Raw genomic sequence first — 25,025 nt, forward strand, 5'->3', positions numbered from 1 at the left:
ACTCCCTGAATGCGTACGTGTGCACCGATGTGTTTCAAGATCACTTTGTTTGAAGGAAACATAAGTGAGGTGTTTTTTTTTTTTTTTTTTTTAAATGTGAAAGGTATTTGTATGGCTGGTGTTCAGTATGGCTTTAGGTTATATGTTCCTTTTACAAACTTGATCTCCTTCCACCAAAAAAAATGTAAATACAGTGAAAGGTTTTAAATTGCATGTTTTTAGTAGAATAAAAGGAAGAATGCAAAAAAAAAGGTTCGAAGAGGTCACCGGAATAGATAAAGGGGCCTTTTCAGGTTGTTCGGAGCGGCGTAATCGAACGCCACGTATGGAAGAAACAGAAGACGACAAAAAGAGCAGAGAGGGCTCTCTCGCTTAAGCGACTGGAAGAAAGAGATAGGCAAAGTGTCAACAGTGTTTCACAGCGCGGACTGAGACGATGGTATATCTCCAAGCCTTTGAGATAGCAGCAGCAGTGGCGGCGGCGGCGGTGGCGGCGGCGGTACAGCACTGCTGCCTGTTTATCAGGTTAGACGTGGCTTCTGTCGCCTGTCAGTCAAACGCCGTCCCGCTGAAGCCTTCAAATGTTTTCAGACGGCGTTCGGAGCGCGGCGCGGCGAGTTATCACTGCTTACCACATGTCTCCTGTGGTGTAGCGACTACACGACCGCAGACAAAAACCATCGACCAGAGGGAGGATCTGTTTATAAAGCACTTTGAACCAATAATGCACTGATCATCGTCCCAGTATGAAAGAAATCTCAGTTTCAGCATTAAGAGCAGCAACTACGCAAACACCGACTGAAGACAACGGATATAAAGTTTTAAATATCTCTGTGATGAATGTGTTGAGATTAAATATGATTCAATGGGATGTAGGGTTGTTAAAAATGTCTGTAGGTTGAAGGGGGTATAAATAAAGCTGGATCCTGTACTTTAACAGTTACTAAATCTGGTATTCAAAGCTATATGACTAAATAAACTCTGTATATGATGATTCTGTAGGTGGTTACTTTTGTAGATGTGTTTTTTTTTTGCTTCTTCTCTTGACACAGTCAGTTTGGCACCTGGTTTTGGTTTTGCTTGGAACAAAACAGCAGACAAGAGAGGGACGAGGATTGAAATCTCAATAAATATAGAGGCAAAGGAGCAGGAGCGGGGAGCCTCTGCTTTGAAAGCAGCTGAGAAAATACCCCAGAATGCCTCCACGTGATACGGAGGACAAGTAGGCTCCAAATTCTCTCTCTTGTTTCTTCTTTCTCTTACAGATCCACGTCCACTTGTTCACCGGTTTTCACACTGCAAGAAAAGAGCACAACGTGCAGAGTGTAAGTGTATATTCAGTAGAAAAATGTCAGCAAAATAGCAGCAACGTTCACTGAGGTAACAGAGTGAAGTCCCTCTAGTACAGGGATATTACCACGATAATCATCAAACTTTTATGTAACACTGCTATATAGTAAAATGACTTCACACCATGATTGTTTAGGATTTAACTGAACCGAACAAACTGAACAAACTGTATTTTGTTGAGCCCTTCAAATGGACAAACATCAAAAAATACTAAAAACACCACAAACAAAAGCTGGTCAGTTTAAGAAAGTTGACTGGAAATGACTTTAAATGCAGCTCATTGTCTCTTTCTCTTAGATTATGTGCATATTCTGGCTGTTAATACTTATGAAAGAACCAAAAAATCCTGCACAAAATCCATCACTTGAACTTTCTTAACCATAAATTAGCCATTAGGGATGCACGATATTGGATTTTTTGTCGATATCCGATATGCCGATATTTCCATCTCGTTGTGGCCGATTGCTGATGCCGATACTGATATATGCACATATTTTTTTTCCAGCTGGCTGAGGAGACTATTACACATGCAATCATTGATTGTGACAAGTATGATCAAGACAGACAATATATGAAGGAAGACCGGAGTTCAGGAGCTCAGCGTTAAAACTTTAATGAACCTGTCAAGCAGGTGGAGCAGTAGAGCTTTCTTTGAGTTTATTAGACAGACAGGATTAATGTGTAGGATTTAAGTTTTTTTTTTCCAAACAGAGTGGTACATCCTGTCAGCCGAGGTGTTTCCTATCTGTGCAGCCGAACATAGCAGCTCTTCCGCGGACTATTTTACCCTGACGGTCCCGGTGCTTCCTCCAGGTTGGATCCACACGGACAGCGCGGGGGCTAACATTAGCTGAGAGGCTAGCGGAGCGTTAGCGGCAGCACGGCCGGAGGGAAGCACAGCCAGAAGAAGCAGCTGGTCTGACGGGCAGCTGAGTGAAGTGCAGCCTGCGGAGTAAGCACCGGGACCGTCAGGGTGAAACAGTCCGTGGAGGGAAGCACAGTTATGCAGCGGAGGAGAAGGCAACAAATCAGCCTCTCTTAATCATCATCATTATATCGGCCGATACCAATAATATCGGGCATCCCTACTAGCCATGTATCATTAGGTCAGTTAGCTAGTGTTAGCATAGCAAGTCATCGTTACAGTAGCTGGACCTGAACAAACAAGGATCCTAGTTCACTGGTCCTGCTGTGTCTCAGTTTGACTGGTAAAAAGGTGTTTTCTTGTGGTTTATTTAAATAAAACTGGTAATAACGACAGGAGAGCTGTGCTGTGTTCAATGACGGTAATGGAGATGATTGGCGGTATTGTTACCATCAGAATGTTTCATTACAGTATATAAGCTAGTAAAAACAGTATACTGGTACATCTCTAATTCAGTATACTGGTCTTCCTAATTACAACAAAACACAAATATTTGGAAAGTTTTCATTTAAGTTCTCAAAATCCTGCAATCTGTTGTCAGTAAACGGCAACTCATTTCTGTTTACTAGTACAGACAGTCTATAATGAGTCCAGATTTCTCTGCTATTTATCATAAACAGACAGTTCAGGGTTTTTTTTTTCAGACATTTGACTTCCTGTGTGAAGAAGTGCACACACACAAACACACGACACCAGATTCTATTATGGGGATATGGGGCAAAGTCTACAGGAAGTCGGTTATTAGTGACACCGGGAGGTTAGGAGTACATGTATATACTACTGTTGCCTTGAGCAGTTTTCACTAGAGCGTCTCCAATGCTTGATTAAACTTGAAATTCTGCTTTACTGCGGGACCTATAGCACATATACTAGTTCACACACACACACACACACTCATAAATATGTGTGTGTGTGTGTATATATATAAAACATCAGCTGACAGAGGAGATGGGAGCAGCCGTGATCTGACTTTGATAAAAAGAGAGCAGGCGACATGACAGCTGCCACATGGACTCTTCTGACAGAAGGACAGAGGCGAGAGAGACCACAGATGTGTGTGTGTGTGTGTGTGTGTGTGTGTGTGTTTTTTCTGTTTACAGAATGAGGCCTGCAGCTCCAGGAATGGGAGGGGCTCAGTACTACTGTCAGGGAAAAAAATCTCCTCCAATATCGACTGTATTTAAACTATGTGACCATAAACTACATATACTGAGCAACTTTCTTGACCTTTGGCCTCTGTGATGATACCAAGCGACTACTGTTACTGTATAAAAAAAGGTTAGAGTCCTTTTGGAGTCCTTTTCCAGGACCTTCAACTCACTCAGAGGCCGTCCTTATTACACTACTTTAGGCGCAACAAAGTTCAGATGGCGGCCGGCTTCACCACCCAGATAGCGTATGGAATCGGGCCACTTCAGGCGGTCTTCTTCTGGCCTGGACAGAATGGATGTGAGCCTGAAATGGCCCACATGTAAAATAGCAAATATCCCCGATGAAATGTGGGCGTTTTCTGGTAAAGATGTGATGCTCTCAGGTATGTGTTTTATGGATGTGGGCCAGTTCTGGTTTATCTGGCTTGCTTGTGATCTAGATCTGTGAAACAGAAGCGGACCGCCCAAGTACCATCAGTCCACACGGTATGTGGGCCGGATGAAAGTGCCGAAAGTGTCGGGTGTTCTCAACCTACCCTGATCTGGGCTACAGCAATTTCGGCGGCTCACGTTACCGCAGTAAACGATGATGACAGGTGAGATTTTATTTGAGTGGCATTTCACAAATGCCAGATTGGGAGCAGCCTCTCCTCTTCCACTCAGTGTACAGCCTGTGCGTTGCACATTTTAATGTAGGTTGAGATAAAAAAAAAACATGGCGTCACAAAAAGCCGTCATGAGGAAGATAATCCAGCTCAAGTTCAGCCACCGTTCTCAACCCACCTTCTCCTCCTTCGCCAGTTTCTCCTCAACAAGTGCCGAGTAGTAACGACACTACTGCTAATTCAGCGGCATGTGACTTAGCGCTTCGTCCCTGCTCTCCTTCAGAACCGACTGAATCGTTGGACTATAATGAAATAATTTCAGTGTTCAACACAAAGCCTCACCGTCTCCTGCTGGAATCATCAAAACCTAATATACAATTTCGTCAATTAGTAGAGTAAATAAGTATTACTGTAGTAGCTTATTGCAATATTATTGTTTATTGGGTATAGTTTCTGTTGGGTGTACAATTGGATTTTATGCTGATGTTGCTGTGTCTGCCATCTGTGTGTGTGTGTGTGTGTGGCTGCTGTGCCAGGTTATGTTCACGTGTCATTTTTAACGATACTGAGAATGTTGATGCCGGTGTTACAGCGTATTCTGTTTCTGCCGTTTCTGTAGTATGTCTGTTATACTTTATTGGGACGCTTTATTCGATAGCGTCAGAGAATTTGACGGCTGTGGTTTCGGTTCAGGCTGTTTGACGCATCAAGTGTCGACTCAAGATTTCGTAGGTGAGCTGTAAGCGCCTTACACATACCTGTATTATCTGAATGCATGGGCTCACAGGTTTTGGTTAACTGTCGAAAATGTGTCACACTATTTAAATACAATGTTTAGTAACAGTTATCAAACTGAATCATGCAATAATATGTAGTATAATAACTACATTAGCAGTGGAAATATGGCTGAAATTCCTGTTTAGGTCACAGAATCTGATGGGTCACAGAATACGGTGTAACACTATTTATCCATACACTTCATTAATGATGCTGTCGCGTCTGTCAGCTGTGTGTGTGTGTGTGTGTGTGTGTGTGTGTGTGTGTTATAACATTACCTCTGCTGATGTATAAGGCTTGCATGACTAAACTGTGATGCAGTCAGGCAAGTATATTTCTAATGGCCTACTTTCATTAACATATGCATTTCAGAACCTATTAAGTATGATTGGTCTTGGATGCGCTAGGCTCACCTGATTTTCTCTGTGCCCACCCACACTGTGATTTCTGCCTACACTACCGGTGTGTGTGTGTGTGTGTGTGTGTGTGTGTGTGTGTGTGAGTGTGTAGCTCAGCTCCACCTTCGTGCAAACAGGCACAGACGGAGAAGCAAAACTCCTGTTCTCTCCCAACCAGTAACAGTAGAACAGTAGAAAACCCTTCTTTCTTTTCATAGCCTTGTATATTTCTTTTGCAGACATTTTTGTGAAGTACCGATAAGTGTGACAATGAATATGATGGATGGATGATTGCTAGAAAAACCGTGTTTAAATGACTCTGATTGAACTTGCTCTGCATAAACTTCTACAGGCCCCGGAGCCAGGGCTTGTGTCGGACTCTGGGATTAATTAATAATGGAAACAACCATTTCTTACAGCCCTACATCCATTACACCAACGTCTATAAATCTGTTCTGTGAGGTAAACTTTGGGAAAATATCTGATATCAGATGAAGAATTGATTTATAATCAGTGTTACTGGACAATTCATTACTTACAGTAAATGGAAAGTGTTGAAACAGGACCAACTTTTTACGTCAAGTTTAGGGAAACACCCGACCGATCCATCATATTGATACTGGCTCTGATACTGAAATTATCAAGCAGATCAGGCATCAGTCAGACATTACACTAATATGATACATTTTTCTGTTCACCTCTCTTGATTTGTTGCTTCACAATAAATTCATTTTAATGTGAGGACAGTTGTAGATCTTTACCGTGACCAGAAGTGTTGATAATGCTACTTGCGGTTAGCTAACATTACCAAAACAACATTTTCTGCTTTTTTCAAAGGGAACATTAGCGATTTAGCACATTAGCGATTTTATTATACATTTACAAAGCTCTACTAAGGAAATGGTTTAGAAAACTGGTGTTAGATCTTATGAGTGGCAAACTTTTAGCAACTGGAATTTCAAAAAACACACTATGTAATGCTATTTTGTGGTTTCCTAGACAGTTCTTCTCTTCAGGGAAGATCGTCAATTGTTATCAGATACCGACACATCAGTCTAACACTGATGTCAACCAGCAGTGATCAGATCTCTGCAGGTCCTCCTGGTGTTTTGTTTCACCTCTACGGTGGAAATTTATATTTATATTTCATATCCTACTTCTAGCTGCTGGTTCTAGTTCACCAGTAGGACAAGATTCAGTCCCTGGAGCAACAACATTACTACAGCTGACAATGTTAAGAAGCATCAGAGCTGCCATTTCTAAGACAAAACCTAAAAAGCTCAGAAAATTTTAAACTGCAAGGTTAAGAATAATGATGAAGCTGAAAATAATAAAAAAGGACCTTTTTGCTCCCAAACAGGGACATGACCAACATAAGCGGAAGAGAAAAAATATTTGAGAACAGGATGTTCTGATTCCAAGGTTGAGGAGTCGACAGGAACTATTTCCTGAATCACAGTAACCTAAATAGCCGGGTCCTCTCTGCTGGAAAGTTCTGGGCGCTCTGCTGCTCTGACAGTCTGGCTTCACATCAGCGTGTCTCGACCCTCCGGGGGCTTTTCCAACCCGCTTCCTCAGATGTCGTAATTAAGAAGCCCCCGCTGACTAACAGCTGAACTTCTACTGGCTTTTCAGGCAATAAGATAAAAGAATAATAAATAAAAAAAGAGTCTGATTTCAAACGTGTGTGCACCCCGATAAAGATGTACAGTTTCCATTCATGTTTATTAAAGATGGACTGGCAGTTTATTTAGTTTGACATAATCAAATATCAGACTTTTAATTCTACACTTATTACAAATTAAAGTGGCTAATAAAATGAACCACAAAGCCTTCTTATGAATGAAGAGTTTATGCAATATTTACAGCATTTTGGGGGCATTTTTCTTCCTTCGTGTGATGTTATCTCTTGTTAAAACAGGATGTAAAGGGGCCAAGGTCAGACTGTTCAAACATCGCTGTGACAGTTTTATTGGCTGGTTTTATTTTTGTTTTTATGCCTACCGGTACACAATGACGTAAAGCTTAAGATAACACTATCGTCCAGGAAGTAAGAATAATGGGATTTTCATTTCATTATGTCTGTGTTTATTAAAGGATACTTGGCTTGTTATTCAGCATTAATCTGAAGAGTCAAACCTAACGTGAGAAACTGCTGTGTAGTCATGTGTTATCATCAAAAACCTGCTTACATTATTACATGATAGAAAGCTTTATCAACACCATTTAGGAAATCACATTGTTACAACAGCCAAAACTACACAGATTGAAAAAACTTAACCTTTATTATATCTTCCAACCCCCGCCGACAACCCGTCTGTCGTCCTGTCTTCCTATACGTGCCTGTATGTGCTGCTGGTTTACACGCCTGTGTGGCTGGCGAGGTATCTGTCTGTCTGACTGCATATATACAGTACCGCTGCTGGTCTCACTCTGTCTTCCTGCTGAGTCTGGCCATTTGTCTTGCTGTGCACTACACACACACACACACACACACACACATGTATGGATTTGTCTCCCTGCCAACAGAATCTGCTAGAATAACATGCTGTACTATAGGGTGTAGTACTATAGCTGTGGCATATCTCCATACTGCATTTAATTAGTATACAGTATGAACGGCTACAATTAATGATTGTTTTTCATTATTGATTAATCTGACAGTTATTTCCTTGATTAATCAATTAATCTTTTGGTTTATAAAATGTTAGAAAATCTCACATTTTTTAAAGCCCTCTGTGATGCCTTCAATTAGCTTGTTGTGTCTGAGCGACAGTCAGTAAATGAAAAACAGCAAATCCTTGCATTTAAGAAGCTGAAACCAAAGAATTTTGGGTATTTTTGCTTGATAAATGACGACAACGATTAATTGATTGGTAGCCTCTTCACATCCACCCTTTTTTTTGGGAATTTTTCACCCATTTGGCCAAATGGAAAAGCTTATAACAGATAAGTGTGAGGCCAAAATGCATGTATTAGGCTTCATTTGAAAAGTAACATCCTCTAGTTTCTGCATATGTGCTTGTTTAGCATGTTGCTACAACGCAACCAAAACTACATCAGTTCAAATATGTTTTTGGTCCTCGTCTATAATGAGTCACATTTGAATAACAATAACTAGGACGTGCTTTACGCCAGAACTACGCAATTCATCACATACCTTCTACATCTTGTCAACCTGTAGGCCTGTATCATTCCAGACCTCTAGGCCAAACCTAAGGGGAGCGAATTTTTACTTTGTGGCGTCCCCAAACCTCTCCAAAACATCTCCAAGTGGCCAAATTGTGCCAATAGCTTTTACTCATTACTGCGTGATGCTAAGCCGTTAACTTCAGCAGGTTGCCGGCGAATAGTTGGAAATAAATGTTCAGTTAGTCAATCAACTGATCGATTAATGGACTGATTGTTGCAGCACTAACAGTATAAATGTTTTATATTATACTTGTACATTACTGTTTTGTGGAGGTGGGTGATATGATGATATATAGGATGAGATGTTATAAATTTATGTAGAGATGTTGCCGTACCATTGATAATGTGACCCTTGTGGACAATGTTACAGTTCAATGAGGAAGACTTGCTTTATGGTAACATTGGACTTTTATGTGATTCTAGCATCAATGTGGAGAAATGCTTTGATTTGTCAAGTATCTCATTTTCTGAATTAGCTAAAAACATCCTTTCCTGTGTGGTTATTTTATCCATTAAAAATATATCAAATGATTTTCCAGGAAATGTACTACACCTCATTATTGATATATGATCAAAATTACATATACCAAGGATTTATCACCTACTGTTCTGTACTAACAGTCAAACTGTGACTTTGTAAAGCTGTTGCCCATTAAACTTCACCAAAAAAGAAGCTAAATGTTTTCCCAAAAGATATACTTTTTTGTTTGTTATTGTTTCTGGAGATCTTCCTAGAGGTGTTTCACCAGCATCCACAGTTTGTTTTAACTTTTTGCAGTTATGAGTAGCTCCTTCATTTCCTTTGTGCACTGCCCAAAAACACTGACTGTATACTGACATCTCTGAGTGAACACATACTCAAAACCTGACTGTACGTTATGTAATGTGATGTTTCAGTAGATCCAACAATTATCTTGATTTTCAAACATTATAAAATGATTGCTACCTTTTTTAATGGCTGCCCCCTTTCTAATCTACACTTAATTATATCAGCTGCAATAAATCCAAAGAAACTCAACTTCAATTGCAGTTATTTTAAGCACGTTGTGTTACAAAACCTAAACGTATGAGTAATGCTTCCCTGAGTGATTCAAACATTGAGAGACGTGGTCCCAGTCTGTCAACTCGCTGCCATATTGTGCTTCAATCACGAGGAACCTGACAACCTGTAGTTCACAAAGCACATATGGAACATTTGCCCCCCATGATTACACAGTTATTGAAGTTATGTAAATGTTTGAGTCTTGGTAGCGGATCAAACACAAATATTTTCAAGCAATAAGTAACCTTATTAATCACTAAATTTTTTTTTTTTTTTTTTTCTCCCACCAGTTAAATCTGCCAGTATCTGTGTAACAGATTATGACATATTACAGCTGGATGACGTCCAGTGTGTCAAACTTTTATGGAGTTGTGTTGTGATGATGTTATGTCACATTATCGTTTTACTAAATCAATGATTAGAAGCAAATTGTGATTAAAAGCCAACAAAATGAGCTATTCAAGTTGAGTTTTTTTTAATTTGTAGTGAGTTGTGGTACTGGAAAACCGTTAGTCCATTAAACAATTAGTTGATTGAGAGAAAATAAATTGACTAATTAATCAAGTAAAAATGCCTTTCATTCAAAAAAAACATTCACTGTTTACGGCCCCTAAAATGTGAATATTTGCTGTTTTTCTTTTTTAAATTGCACATATTTGGGTTTTGCGCAGTTAGTCGGGCAAAACAAGAAATTTAAAGACATCCGATTGGATTCTGGGACCATTAAAAAAAACATTTTATAGACCAAACAATTGATGAATTTCTAAAAAAAAAAAAGGTAATCAGCGAGTCAGACGCAGCCCTAAGAGAGTGTCTGATGTAATGCATAACAGCAGAACACTGTTTGTTTGTTTATGCTATGTTGATACTGGGAAAATATATATTTTAACACTCATTTCAACCATATTACCTTCACACATGCCAGTACACCGTATATGTGCTTGTGTATCTGTCTCACTGCTTGCATGACTTTCCCCTCGCAGGAACACATGAGCTTTAAAGACACAGAAGCTCCCTGACAGCCAGTGAGTTAGTGCAGCAGAGGCCCCCCCACCACCACCACCACCACCACCCCCCCGTAACACTCTCACACACACACACACACACACACACACACACACACACACACACATTATCTCTCCTCACTCCATCCCTCCATCCATTCACTCCCTCCCTCTCTGGCAGTGCGTGGGCTGAAGCGTCTCTCTCAGAATAGCACTGCAGCAATGAAAAGAGAGAAAGCAGAAAACAAGGGGAGGAAAAAAAAAAAACACACACAAAAAAAAAAGACACATTCTCCCCGTTGTTACTATCCGGATTTTTTGTTTGTTTGTTTGTTTGTTTGTTTGTCCCATGTGCCTTACTGGTGTGTTTTGATATGAATCTACACTCTCTATCTCCTCTTCCTCATTCACTATCTTCACTCCACCTTCACTCTCTTCTCCTCAGCCTCATTTCTCATCCTTCTCTTCCTCTTTTCCCTCATCTTCTCTCCTCTCTTTCTCTCTTTTTTTTTTTTACCCCATTCTCAAGCTTTCTCTCCTTCCTCTCATCTCTATTCACCCCCTCCCTCCATCCCTCCGACTCTGAAGCATGCTGGGAAATGTGCCAGTGCATAAGGGCATGTAGCAGCAGTAGCAGCAACAGTATGGCTCTGTATTCTAATATGGACTCGGGCGAAGCTGGCAGAGCCGTCACTGCTGTGAACTCTGTCCATAAAGGTCAATGCACTGCCCTTGGTCCTGACACAGTGATGCGGCGGTGGAATAAAAACTGTGTTTAAAAATAAAAATCCATTAATGTAGCCTAGTTTTTGAATGATAGTGCAGAGAGGAGTATTATAGAAGGGCCATGCGTCCATTAACACTCATCAGAACGACACTACATTATGTCGTAACGATTTACTTCATCCACAGTTGAGTAATCGGGGGGGGGGGGGGGGGGGGGGGGGGGGGGGTTTGATGGGTTGAGCCGCCAAGTGTGACAAAAAATATTACATCTTGACCGACACAAACAAAGCACACGAGGTCCGTTATTTAGTGGGTTCGGGGTGTTTTTGTCATTTTGCAGCCAGTTAATGTAAAGTACATGACCTTCATAACGCTTTAATAAACTTCAGTTCATAACTCGCATGTAAAACTTTCTCGACTCTACCAGGAACAGGTCAAAATAAAGAAACAACACCAAAACTACTAGCATCATATGTCTGAGTACAGAGAGAATGAACAATATGACATTAATTATGAGGGGAAGTGAAGCCCAACTTTGTTTGTTAAAACAGATACTAGGCCTACGGCTGATAATAATTTGTTGAACGATTCCTTTTTTAATAACAGATCAGTTATTTAGTCTATAAGGAAGAAAATGAATAATGACAATTTATAAAAGCTAAAAACTGCTTGTTTTTTTTCTAAAAAACAGTCCAAAACTTGAGGCTACTTAATTTAAGATGATATAAAACAAAAAAGAGCAGATAATTTTCACATTTAAGAAACTAAAACTAACAAATGTTTGTCATTTTATTTATTTTAATAGTTAATCAATTATCAAAAACCTTGTCAATTAATTTTCTGTTTATTGGGTTAGGGTTAGGGTTAGGGCCAGGGTTAGGGTTAGGGCCAGGGTTAGGGTTAGGGCCAGGGTGAGGGTTAGGGTTAGGGCCAGGGTGAGGGTTAGGGCCAGGGTGAGGGTTAGGGTTAGGGCCAGGGTTAGGGTTAGGGTTAGGGTTAGGGTTAGGGTTAGGGTTAGGGCCAGGGTGAGGGTTAGGGCCAGGGTTAGGGTTAGGGTTAGGGTTAGGGCCAGGGTGAGGGTTAGGGTTAGGGCCAGGGTGAGGGTTAGGGCCAGGGTGAGGGTTAGGGTTAGGGCCAGGGTTAGGGCCAGGGTTAGGGTTAGGGCCAGGGTGAGGGTTAGGGTTAGGGCCAGGGTGAGGGTTAGGGCCAGGGTGAGGGTTAGGGTTAGGGCCAGGGTTAGGGTTAGGGTTAGGGTTAGGGTTAGGGTTAGGGTTAGGGCCAGGGTGAGGGTTAGGGCCAGGGTGAGGGTTAGGGTTAGGGCCAGGGTTAGGGTTAGGGTTAGGGTTAGGGTTAGGGTTAGGGTTAGGGCCAGGGTGAGGGTTAGGGGTTAGGGTTAGGGCCAGGGTTAGGGTTAGGGTTAGGGTTAGGGCCAGGGTGAGGGTTAGGGTTAGGGCCAGGGTGAGGGTTAGGGCCAGGGTGAGGGTTAGGGTTAGGGCCAGGGTTAGGGCCAGGGTTAGGGTTAGGGCCAGGGTGAGGGTTAGGGTTAGGGCCAGGGTGAGGGTTAGGGCCAGGGTGAGGGTTAGGGTTAGGGCCAGGGTTAGGACCAGGGTTAGGGTTAGGGCCAGGGTGAGGGTTAGGGCCAGGGTGAGGGTTAGGGCCAGGGTGAGGGTTAGGGTTAGGGCCAGGGTTAGGGTTAGGGTTAGGGTTAGGGCCAGGGTTAGGGCCAGGGTTAGGGTTAGGGCCAGGGTGAGGGTTAGGGTTAGGGCCAGGGTGAGGGTTAGGGCCAGGGTGAGGGTTAGGGTTAGGGCCAGGGTTAGGGTTAGGGTTAGGGTTAGGGCCAGGGTGAGGGTTAGGGTTAGGGCCAGGGTGAGGGTTAGGGCCAGGGTGAGGGTTAGGGTTAGGGCCAGGGTTAGGGTTAGGGTTAGGGTTAGGGTTAGGGGTTAGGGTTAGGGCCAGGGTTAGGGTTAGGGTTAGGGTTAGGGCCAGGGTTAGGGTTAGGGCCAGGGTGAGGGTTAGGGTTAGGGTTAGGGTTAGGGCCAGGGTGAGGGTTAGGGGTTAGGGTTAGGGCCAGGGTTAGGGTTAGGGGTTAGGGCCAGGGTTAGGGTTAGGGTTAGGGTTAGGGCCAGGGTTAGGGTTAGGGTTAGGGTTAGGGTTAGGGTTAGGGCCAGGGTTAGGGTTAGGGTTATAGGTCATAACCTAACCCTAACCATTGCTCAAATGATGAATGAACTATTTCCTTCCTTCACTACTTATTCTGCGTTAAACTCAATCAATCTGAACAAGTTTCTAATGACGTTTAAGCACTCATAAAGTAAGATGAGTGGAGATCTTATCACCTGCAGATGGCCTCCATAGATGTTAAGAGAACATGGTCATATGACAGGATGGATCATCTGTAATGAATTTTCATCACTAAGGAAAAACCTGTGACCTCAGTCGATGAGTAAAGTCTGATGAATCAGAGCGTCTCCACAAAGATGAAGAACAGCTGATCTGATCTCACTCAGTATTATAATAGATTTAAGCCTGAAACTTCCTGAAACTTCACCTCCTGCAGTACCACTCTCACTTCCCACTTATATAAATTTTAAGTTTATTTATATCGCACTTAAAAAAGCAAACAGACATACATGTCTACACATACAAGCATCAGGACATATACTGTATGTGAATAACAGATGTTGGGAAAATGAAGTAAGATTCAAATAGAAACAAGTTTAAATACAATTTAAAACCCAAGAAATCATATAGAAATAAAAACATGTTAAACACAATTAAAAGCCAGAGAGTAAAAGTGGGTCTTAAGCTGCATCTTAAAAGCATCAACAGACTCAGTCTGTCTAACAGCCTCCGGCAGGTTGTTCCAGGGTCGAAGAGCCGCTACAGAAAAAGCTCGTCTCCGGCCTATTTTCTCCACAAACAGGACATTTTGAAGTTTATCCAGCCAGAGTACGGATGCAAGGATCAGGGCAGGGCACAAAATTAGCACCAGAAACCAGCTAAAATATGCAAGTGGCTGATAAGTTTGCTTCACCAGCCAAAAAAACACTGGTAATCTAATGAGTGGCTGGTAAAATTTTAACATTCACTTGTCATTTGGCTGGTGGACAAAAAAGTGAATTCTGCATCCTGGATAGAGGTGATGTGGTCTCATTTCTTAGACGTTGCAGCAGCGTTTTGAGTTAGCTGTAAATGGGAACTGGTATCCTGAGAGACGCCTCCATAGAGGGAGATTCGGTAGTCTAGCCTGGATGATATTAGTGCATGAATGACTCTTTCTAGGTCAAAGGCTGAGAGGAAATGCCTGATTTTGTAGATGGTTCTGAGTCGGACGAAGCTGGACCTCACAACAGAGTTTACCTGCCTGTTGAAATTTAGATCGCCATCAAATATAATACCCAGGTTTGTTAGCATGTGGTCGTACAGTCAGGTCAGAGATGGTATTCTGTGATTTAACAGCAATCTACTTAGATGGTTGTTGAGTTTGGGAACACCTGTACAAATACTCTGATGAGTATGACCTGAAAATATCCTTAAATGTCAGACTCCCTGAACAACAAGCTAGAGATTTAGTTGTTACAGTACTGTAGACGTACATAAGAAAATACAACACACTCTGACCTTGTGTTGCAGCGTTTAAGTCATCATCTCGACTTTCAGAGCAACATGAGTGGTAAAGTTTGTTCATTTTTCACGGATCTGAACTTGTGACAGTTCAAGAACACCACTGCTTTTATCTTGGTGTGGTCCAACTGGCCCACTTCTCAATAGTTCCTCCCTGCGTAAACATCCTGCCCCAATTCCTGAAGTCAGGGACCATCGACATACCATTTCCTGACATCCAGGGACTTGCAATGTTTAGGGTGGTGTGAACTGAAACTTATTTTTTTTTAAAAAGACAGTTGACAGGAAACAGTTAATTTATATCACTTTGTCTGATCACAGGAACTGATGATCTTGACAAATATGACCTGAATCTATGAAGTTGATGAACTAATATCCTTATGTATTAATGTCAATATTAAAATTAGGATTATACTGATTAATTTATCCTTATAACACAACAACACACCAACAGAATTACTCAGCCCGCCTCCACACGCACACACACACACACACACACACACAATGGGAGTGATAACAGTACCAGCAGGTGTGTTAGTAACAGAGAATATGAAGAATAACATTTTGCTGGTTTAGTGTGAATTTAGAGAACTTTTGTGAACTGGTTTATTTATTACTGTGATTTTTTTTTTTAGATGTATCTATGATTTATCTTAATATTTACAGTCAGTTCAATAGTTGAAGCTGATTCATTATGATGGATGAACCATTTATTCTCCTGCACAACACAGAAGTAGGCATTTACTCATTTTCTACCTCGCTGAAAGTAGCGATGTGAAGTTAAGAGAAGCCAGACAAAGAGAAAATATATATATTTAATTGTGGTTACTTAACTTAAGTGTCTCTGCTTGTGCTGAATAAAATAACAGAAGTGGATTTCAGTCTCGGATAGTCAATTATTTGTTGCCCGACTTTTGAGCAGTCAGCCCCGGTGAGTTTGAAGATTTATGGCTGAATAAAAGTTAAGAGTTAAGAGCGCCGGGATCCATGATATGTTTACTAATTTATAAAAAATACTATACGAATACCAAGCAGGGTCGATGTGGATGGGAAACAACGGAGAGCAGCCTTCCCGTAGCAGCTCCGCTCCTCCAAAAATGTGAATTCTGACAAACCAAATCTGACTATTTACATAAGCATAAGCATAAATAAAGCACAAGGTTACACTGCAATAAAATCAAACTCTAAATAAACAATAAACACAAAAATAATACAGTGAAATGTGTTTTAAAGAGCAGCTATGAGGAATAAGTGTTTCATGAATCAGCAAAGATTTCATCAAAACTAAGAGGGTGACACGTGTCAAAGAGTTATTGTGCGATATGTAAATGTTGTTATTGATTGCATCATGCGCTCTCGGCGTATTACACTACATGCTCTCATCATAGCTGTGAAGCAGATAATGACAGTCACTGTGAATGGTGGGGGGGGGATACTGTGAGACATCACACAAATATCACGCGGATTCATTTGCTGTTATTCCCGACGGGCCGGCCTGAGAAACCACTCTGAATATTTCTTTCAGAAAAGATTATCAACTGTATAATTAGTCAATCCGATCCAGGCGATAATTATTCCCTTTTGCCGTGGAAAAGGAGCGGTGTCATTTTTTGCAAGTGACAGCTTCAGAAGGCCTAAATTAAACATAATGTTTTGCTTGTCACGTACGTGCAGCAGTGGGACGTCGCCGCGCCGCTCCATCTGTTGAAGGTGGTTTGATACGACTGAGAAAGAGAGAAAAAAAAAAAAAAAAAGGAGAGAGAGAGCCGCACCTCCCTCACAGCCAAACTAGAAGGTGTCAGTCCGGCGAGCGGCTTCTCATCATAGCGCCAGTCGCTCACCACTCCAGGCCTGAGTGTTATATGACTAACTGCTTGCTAAATCATCATTTCTTTAGTTTGAGCAGTGTCACTCGGCGGCCCGTTCTGCTCAGACGGTGACACCGGCGAGAGGAATCCATAAAACACGTCAGCGGACGGCAGAAACGCTGCGGCCGAGTGTCTTCACAGGGAAAAAAAAAAGAAAAAAAGAGATAAAGGAGTTGTGGGAAGATACTAAATAATGTGGTTATATGAATATAATTGAGGGGTTGCACTGCGTATGGGGAACACTGGGAGCGTCAGAGCTAAAAATGGTTTTCCTCTTGATGCTTTTTTGAAGCATTTTTTTTACACAGTCGACAGTAGAGAGCTGACAGAAAATGAGAAATTTATGAATATTGAGGAGGGTTTCTTACATTTTTCATTCAGGAAATATCAATTAGGGCTGGTCAATATGACCTAATGATAAAATGTCACAATTACTTAAATAAATATATTTGTAACAATAACATAAAAAATGACATGTTTTGCTTTAAAACAGCACTACCTTTATCCATGTCTGCTCATATCTGGTTTATTTATGGTTTATTATGAGCTCTATTTAACTAATATATTTCTGGTGATGATATGTTAAGACTATTTTTAAGTAGAAAAGCCTTGGCTAAAGATCCTACATGCAATACATCTGTTTTATGTTACTTTAACCTGTTATAATGTTTTTTTACCTGACAAATAAAGTGATAAAAAGTTTTTAAAAATTATTCAAATTAAGAATTCTGGTCCTTGGTTGTTAACAGCTATTCCCAGTTTAAATTAAAAATTGCAATATGATTAAATTTAGGTCAGTGAGGGTTCATAATCTCAGTTATTTTATAAGTTTATTGTCCAACCCTGCTGTCAAACCAACACCAGTTGATAGTAACGTTCTCTCGCTCTGAAATAACCTGCATGTAACCACAGATATGCGCCAAATTACAATACAGTCCACATATTTTGAGGCTGTGAGAGGTTTGCATGTAAAAAAAACCAGTAGTGACGTAGACTCAGTCACCTAAATCTCAAGGAGTGAAACCATCGAAGTGTGAATAATAGGCTGTGTTCTACTTTGTCTTTGCATAAGGCATGTGATTGACTCTAAATAGCTTCCAGTCCTGCCACGCAGGCTCTGAATCTGCTGCAGTATGACTGTGTCTATATTCCCAGCTGACATCGTTGAGCCCAACCAGGTCAGCAACATGTCATCACTCAACTGGAACTTCTAATAAAGAAGTCTGCTGCATGACAAATGGGCTTTAAAAAAAGAAAAAAAAACGTCATTTAACATTTAAAAAAAGGGACTTTAATAAGGCAAAAATAACTCCTGGTGCACAATTATATCAGCTCACTTGTAAAAGGATGACTTTTCACCTTTATATAAAACATCTGATAACATAGTGAAGTGTGGATGTGATCTACTTCTTACAAATCATCATCTAAAAGAAACACCTACAGGTGTCGGATCAGGCTGTTTCCACACCTGTAACCAGACACGTTACGTTTCTCATTCACATTAGTGATGCAGTGGAGGAAGAAGAAGAAGAAGAAGAAGAAGAGGAGGCACTTTACACTACAAACACAATAGTGTTCCTTCCTGAAGGTTGTTGTGTGCTGAAAATACCATCAGCCATTTGTACCCACGTCCCCGGTGATGACGTAAACACCTGAGACTCGCCGGTAAAATCCCCCAACATCCGGGGGTGGGGGGGTGGGGGTGGGGGTGGGGGTGGGGGGGTAGTCAAGGCCATTTTTTTTTTCTATGTTCGCAGACCATTTCCAGCTCGTTCTCTGGGGGGACACTGAAAGCCTGACCACCGCTGCTGATCACATTAATCACCGCTGACTCATAATAATACAACCATGATGGATGGCGAAGCTGCAGACGATCCGCCTCCTCCAACACATCAGGGAAAAGAGCACAGCGGGTCCGAGCCAGCCAGCTAAAGTCACCCATCATGCGACAAGAGGGACAGGAAGTTCACATCCTAAAACTGGACAGTAAAGCTCTGCAACTGAGGTAAATATCCCCTGAAATACACTACTAGCCCCCCCCCCCCCTCTGATCCTCTGACACTGTTATATCATCCATCTGTGATGTGCAATGCTTTTGTCATCAAGTCGGTGTACCCGCTTTCTCATCTGCTTCTACTTCACTCAGTGATTCCCTGCATTTTTTTTTTTTTTTTTTTTCCAGAATGCCTTTCAGCAGCCCCCAGAGAGTGGGCGTCAACTTGTTGATTTCACTCAGACGTAGGCGTATATAGGCACACAAACAGTTTCAAAAGTGCGATCATCCAGCTGTAGGGGGGGGTTATACGCATCTATGATCGCAGCTATGCCCCTTACTCAAACACAGCACTGCAGTCTGGTCTACTGAGGCTACTGTGGGTGTTCACATTGCCCCCCCCCCCCCCCCCTCTCACCCTTCATGTAATGTTAAACGTTGGTGTAAAAAAGCTCCTCTCAGAAGAAGCTTTTTGTTTTGGGATTTTGAGGAACTGACATAGAAAGTTTCCATTTGTAGTTTTTTTTTTTATTTGATTAATCAATTACTTGGTCTACAGAAAATGAATCTACTACACTCCTGAGAATCGATTATGTCATTTATCAAGCAAAAGTGCCAACTAATCATTTATTCCTGCTTCTCAAATGCTGCTTTTCTTTGTTTTACATGGTTTTAAATGGAAAATCTTCTGGTTTTGGATAAAACAAGTGAACTGAGGATGTAAACTTGGGTTCTGGGAACTTGTAATGTGCTTGTTTTCACTATTTTATGACAAGCTGTAGACTAAACAAATAATTGATTAATTAAAAAATACTGCAATAATGATAATAATCATTAGTTGTAACCCTACTCTGCTTTATATCATTATAAATTAAATATCTATGACTTCTGGACAAGCAATAAGACATCAGTTTGGGCTCTAGGAAATGGTGACAGCCATTTCTCACTATTTTCTGACATTTGAAAGACGAAACAATTCATGAATTAATTGTAAAAATAATGAAAATAATCAATAGTTGCATCCCTGCTTCAACTGCTAAAACATTTCCTGTTACCAAATTTCAGTTAGGCTGCTACAAATATCTGGATGCATTATTAAAGTTTTACATCATCCATGTTTATTGCACTGAAATGATTAGTAGATGAAACAATTAGCTGATAGAGAGAAAATTAATCACCAACTATTCTGGTTATCAAACCATTTAATCGATTAATCATTTAGTCAATTATTAAGGTAAAACATTTGCAGGTTCCAGCTTCTAAAATATGAGGATCTGCTGCTTCTCTCTGTCTCATATGACTAGAAATTGAATATCTTTGAGTGTTAGACTGTTAATAGGCAATGTAAGACATCACATTTGGACATTTGTCTCTATTTTCTGACATATTATAAACCAAACAATTAGATGAATAGAATAAAATAACAACATATTAATCACAAATAAAGATAATCATCAGCTGTCGTCCTGCTTCTGTTGCTAAAACACGTCCTGCTATCAAACTCCACTGAGCCTGCTGGAAATATTTGGGTGAGATGTGAACACGTTACATCATCCGTGTTTATTTACAATAATAACACTGAGCAAAAAAAAAAAAAGGAAGGCTTAGATATGCAAAGTCCGACGCCAAAAGCATGTTTTTTTAATTTTTAAATGTTTAAAGCTGCATTTTAAGTTTCAATTAGTCACATTGCTGCAGGTGAAGTATCACACCAGTATTTTTTTTTTTTTTTCTTTTGCGGCCAAACAGGCTAAATCTAAGTGTGTCAGTTATAGAGGATGGGTAGCGCTTCTCTAATGTACCCTCACTTTGATAACAGCGATGAGGCAGGTGTAGGTGTGCAGCTCTAAAACTCCTGGTTAAAACGCATCCTCAACCACACATGGCCCTGCAACCATATGCAAGGTGATATCATCCACAAACACGCTCCTACACAGACACCTACACGCATGCATGCCCAAAACACACACACACACACAGAGACACATGCACACATACACAAATACACACAGTTAAGTTAGGTAAGGCTAAGCCTAGCACCTGTGAGCCAGTAGTGCAGATGGAAAGCAGTTGCTTTGCAGTGTTTCTGCATGAGCATTATGCATTAGCATTCATGAGGCAATTATGCTCACGTTGGAGCCAGTCATAGCACTCATGTGTGTGTGTGTGTGTGTGTGAGTGAGTGTGTGTCTTCTAATGCAGCACACACACAAACAGACACACACACACACTCACACATGCATGCAAAATCACACAATTATTCCTTTTTTTTTTTTTTTTTCTAAGCTGCTAGGTGACTGCATGATGCTGCTGCTGCTGCATTAAGAGCATCACAGTGAGACACACAAAATGGGAGGGTTTTGTTGCATTATGCCGAGGCGTATTGTATTGTATTGTATGTATGTATGGCAGCCGGTGATGGATCAACCTCATGACAAAACCTTAACAGCTCGTTTGGCAACACTGCAGCAGCAACAACACCGAGAGAGAGAGAGAGAGAGAGAGAGAGAGAAAATGAAGGCAGCAAAAAATACCTGTTTTTTTCTTTTACGCAGGGGCTCCAGAGAGAGGATGCTGATCCTATGGATGCGGCACCCGTCACCATTTTCACCCTTTATTTGTTTTTTTTTTTTTTTTTGAAGAGACAGAGAAGAAAACAGAGCTTCGTATGAATTGACAGTAGAGATAACAGTTTTTTTTCCCACCACCACCACCACCACAAGCACCACCACCAATAAATAAACAGAGGCTCAACAATGAAGCGCAGTGCCACACATGCACCCTAGCAGTGAAAATGTGGCATCACTGACGCCTTTAAGTTAGCGGTTAATATTATCTGTCAGTAATAACAATAAAAAAAAAAGAAAGAAGAAGAAGCATCGGGTCGATTGAGGGTGTTATGATGTAAACTACGACACTCACAGACGCATTTTCCTCTTTACCAAATGTGACTAGCTTTGAAGTTACGCAGGGTTAACGCATGATATGTCACAATATGCAGTTTTAAACAGTGTTAAGAAAGATTTATTTTTTTTCATACCTGTTGTCTTCTTTGCCGTCGTCTCTTGGATCCTATTGCGATTCCGGGATTGTAAAAGAAAATGTGTCACCTACATTTTTCATTGTAATTCCCAGGTCTGGAAGAGGAAATTGATTAGCCGCAGTGAAGCCTCTCTCGTTGTTCCCCCCCCACCACCACCTCCACCTCTCCTCCAGTACAAAAACAATAACACAAAGGAAGCGTATAAAATCAGTGAGTAGACGCGTTTTTTAAAAAATGGATCTTTCGAGTCTAGTCACGTTATTACAGTTTTGTCGTTGCGGTGAACGTCTGAGCGCTTTCTCTCTCCCCTCCTGTGATGCTCAAAGGCTCCACGTACGGCGCTGATGCTGCTGACTCTCTCTCTCTCTCTCTCTCTCTGTCTCTCTCTCTCTCTCTCTCTCTCTCTCTCTCTCTGTCTCTCTCTCTCCGCTTCTCTGACACTAACTGCTCCCACAGAGGTCCGCTGTGCTCCGCGGCCAAGTCATTGATTGGACAATATGGCACTTGCCCACGTTTGCATTTCTCAAGTACTGGAAATGATCAACCAATCCTGGAGCAGATAGTTCTGATGGTCGGATCTGATTGGCTGAGATGCGTTCGAAACCGTTGGTAAATTCCCGAAACACGCGCTGCTTACAGTTAATGTAAATATTAATGCGCTGACCGTTAATCAAGCTAAATATTAATGTGCCGACTAAAAATGATTAGTCATCCCCTTGTTTTAGTTAAGGAACTATATTACCAGAAGCTGACACTGTGTCATTATTGACTAAAACATATATTTTAAAAACATCTGACTAACATATTTTTATTGTATATTTGCATAATAAATGTATACATTTTACGATAGCCTTATATTTAATGACGGCTATCGTTGCAGTTTTCATGGTTGTTTTAGCTCGCTACTATGCTAACTTTGCTTGCTTAATCCAGTCCTTGCTTTAACCCTTTGACTTTTATCAGGATTTATCTATATATTTTTTTTCTTTTTCTAAAATTATCCTAACTTTAAAGTAGCTTGTCCTCTTCAAGCACACAAGAAAGATTTGGACGGACTCAATGTATGGGATTAAATTTGTGTCATAATAATTTGTATGGGATTCAATTTGCGTCATTAAATGAACAAAATCTCCCAAGCATCAAACAGAAAAAACAAACAATTGAAAGTGAATAAAAATGAATTGAAAGCAACAACAACAACAAAAAAACCTCAAAGGCAAAACTTACAAGAAAATTTTCACGCTGAAACCGCGCCAAAGAGCGGCCGGGGGGCGTGTCTGAGGGGTTCACATTGCTGCGAGCAAAGTGCGGCCGCCGCAGGCCGCACTTAGCCGCTCTTTGGTGTGGTTTCAGCGTTATGGTCACTTTTGTCTGTTTTGCTGATTCATTTTTCAGTTTCAGTTCTGACACAAAGGGCGTGTGGGCGGGTGTTACAGGGCTGCCTCCCCATTCGCCAATTCCTTTTGAAGCGACAGGTCGATGGTAAGTCTACTTGTTGCACTTCCAGACCGTTGAAACTGAAAAATTCTGAACTGAAACTGAAAATTTCAACCGCGAAACTGAAAAATTAAGCAGCAAAAAGCAGCAACAAAAGAGAAATCCTGATCGGTGAAAGAAAAGAGGAGAATATTGTAAATAAAATGTTTTTCTCTTGTGTAGTTTTATCTGAAGTTTTGCATCTGATGTAACTTTTTTTGATTTAAGTTTTTTTTTTGTACTCTCAATTTTTTTGTATTCTTGAGAGATTTTGTTCAATTATTTTGACACAAATTTAATTCCGTACTCAGTGTTGGAGGTGTTATCAGCTAAGCAAGCTAACACATTGTAATTACAGTGATTTTTGACAATATGCCTGAACAACACCTTTACTAAATAGTCTCTCTTCATATTTAATAACTGGATATTCAGAGGTAATATTTCAGAGGTTATCAGACTAGCTAAAGTGGCTGACCTCCAGTCCAGCCTTTTGCTAAAAAAAAAAATCAACCTAAAGGGTCATTTCACCCAAAATAGATAATAAATTAAAAATTCCTCACTTACAGTAAGCGTTGCCTAGCAATGTAGATAGTTTTATTTACCCTGAGATTGAATCCATTGATGAAATTTCCGCCTCCATCTCAGTACTATGGAGATGAATAGATTTTCACTGGCATTCAAAAAAGCTCAACAGCAGCATCCTTTTTTTTTTTTTTTTTTTTTTTTTTTCCAGAAACAATGTCCTTTCTTACTCTGAATAACCCACATATCTTGCTGTGAATGGTTTTCAGAGGAACGAGTGTCCATTGAAGAAACAGTCTCTATAAAAACTATTCACACAGTGTTCTGAGGATCAGTTAGAGTAAAGATGACATCGTTTCTAAAGAGAGAAGTTGTTAAATGTCATTTTTCAATTATGTGAGCACCACTATGGAAATAACATTCACCTCCATTGTAATAGGTTGGAGGCAGAAATAACCAAAACTATCTGCATTAATAAATGAAGTAAGTGAGTTTTTTTTTTTTTATAATTTGCTTAAACTGACTCTTTAAACAAATATCAATATAAGTATACAGCCATAAAAATATTATGCCCTTATGATTCCCCAGGTTTACCACTCCCTATTTATAATAATCGCTCATGGTAATTCACTTTGCAAGATTAATAGCGCACTAATAAAAGGTGTGTGAACCCTCTTCTGTGAAAAGATAGGAGTGTAATCTGGATTTGGGTGGGGTTGCCCTCCTCTTTCATCCTGCTTGGAGCTCTTCAATTGCTGCTTGATGAATGAAAGGAAGGAGGAGGAGGGGGAGATGGAGGATGCAGAAGCGCCAAGTGATAATGCGGTGTCATCAGTTACCTTGACAACCGCAGCCTTTACATCCAACGTGTTAATTATGAATTTTTGCCAGGAAATTAGCAGAGGCTTGTTCTCTGCTCTTGGCCCGGCCTCTGTAGCTCAAGCCTTTTGCCTCCGCCACTCACTGCTGACTTCAACAACCAGAGAGAGAGAATATAATATGCAAATCTCTACAGCACTCTGCCTCAAGCCCTGGTTTATATTCCTCAGCAATTAATAGGTAATCCTGATGCAAAAACCTGCAAAAGCAACGTTAGCTACAATTAATTTTTTTTTTTTTGAGTCATTGTACACATTTTATCCGTACATAAAACCATCAAAGGATCATTTTAGATGTTTGCTTTTGAGTGTTATAAAATCCTGGACAAAAAAAAAAATACACAGAACATTCACATTTTAGTTGCAGCAGGCATGTTGGTTTTGTAATATGCACACTGGCATGTCAGCGGAAAATAACAGATCAAATAAGTGACCTCACAGGTCAGCAGGC

At 40.7% G+C, this 25,025-nt stretch overlaps 1 long non-coding RNA gene across 1 annotated transcript; it reads right to left on the reverse strand.

Annotated features, from left to right (window-relative positions):
- Positions 1 to 149: 149 nt before the first annotated feature.
- Positions 150 to 22,226, reverse strand: LOC122969238. Its single transcript, XR_006398952.1, has 3 exons — positions 21,696 to 22,226; positions 21,190 to 21,267; positions 150 to 1,296 (listed from the first exon to the last, which is right to left on the reverse strand). It is a non-coding gene; the product is annotated as an uncharacterized LOC122969238 (long non-coding RNA).
- Positions 22,227 to 25,025: the final 2,799 nt, after the last annotated feature.

The sequence above is a fragment of the Thunnus albacares genome, chromosome 19 (genome assembly GCF_914725855.1).
Source record: "Thunnus albacares chromosome 19, fThuAlb1.1, whole genome shotgun sequence".
NCBI lineage: Eukaryota > Metazoa > Chordata > Actinopteri > Scombriformes > Scombridae > Thunnus > Thunnus albacares.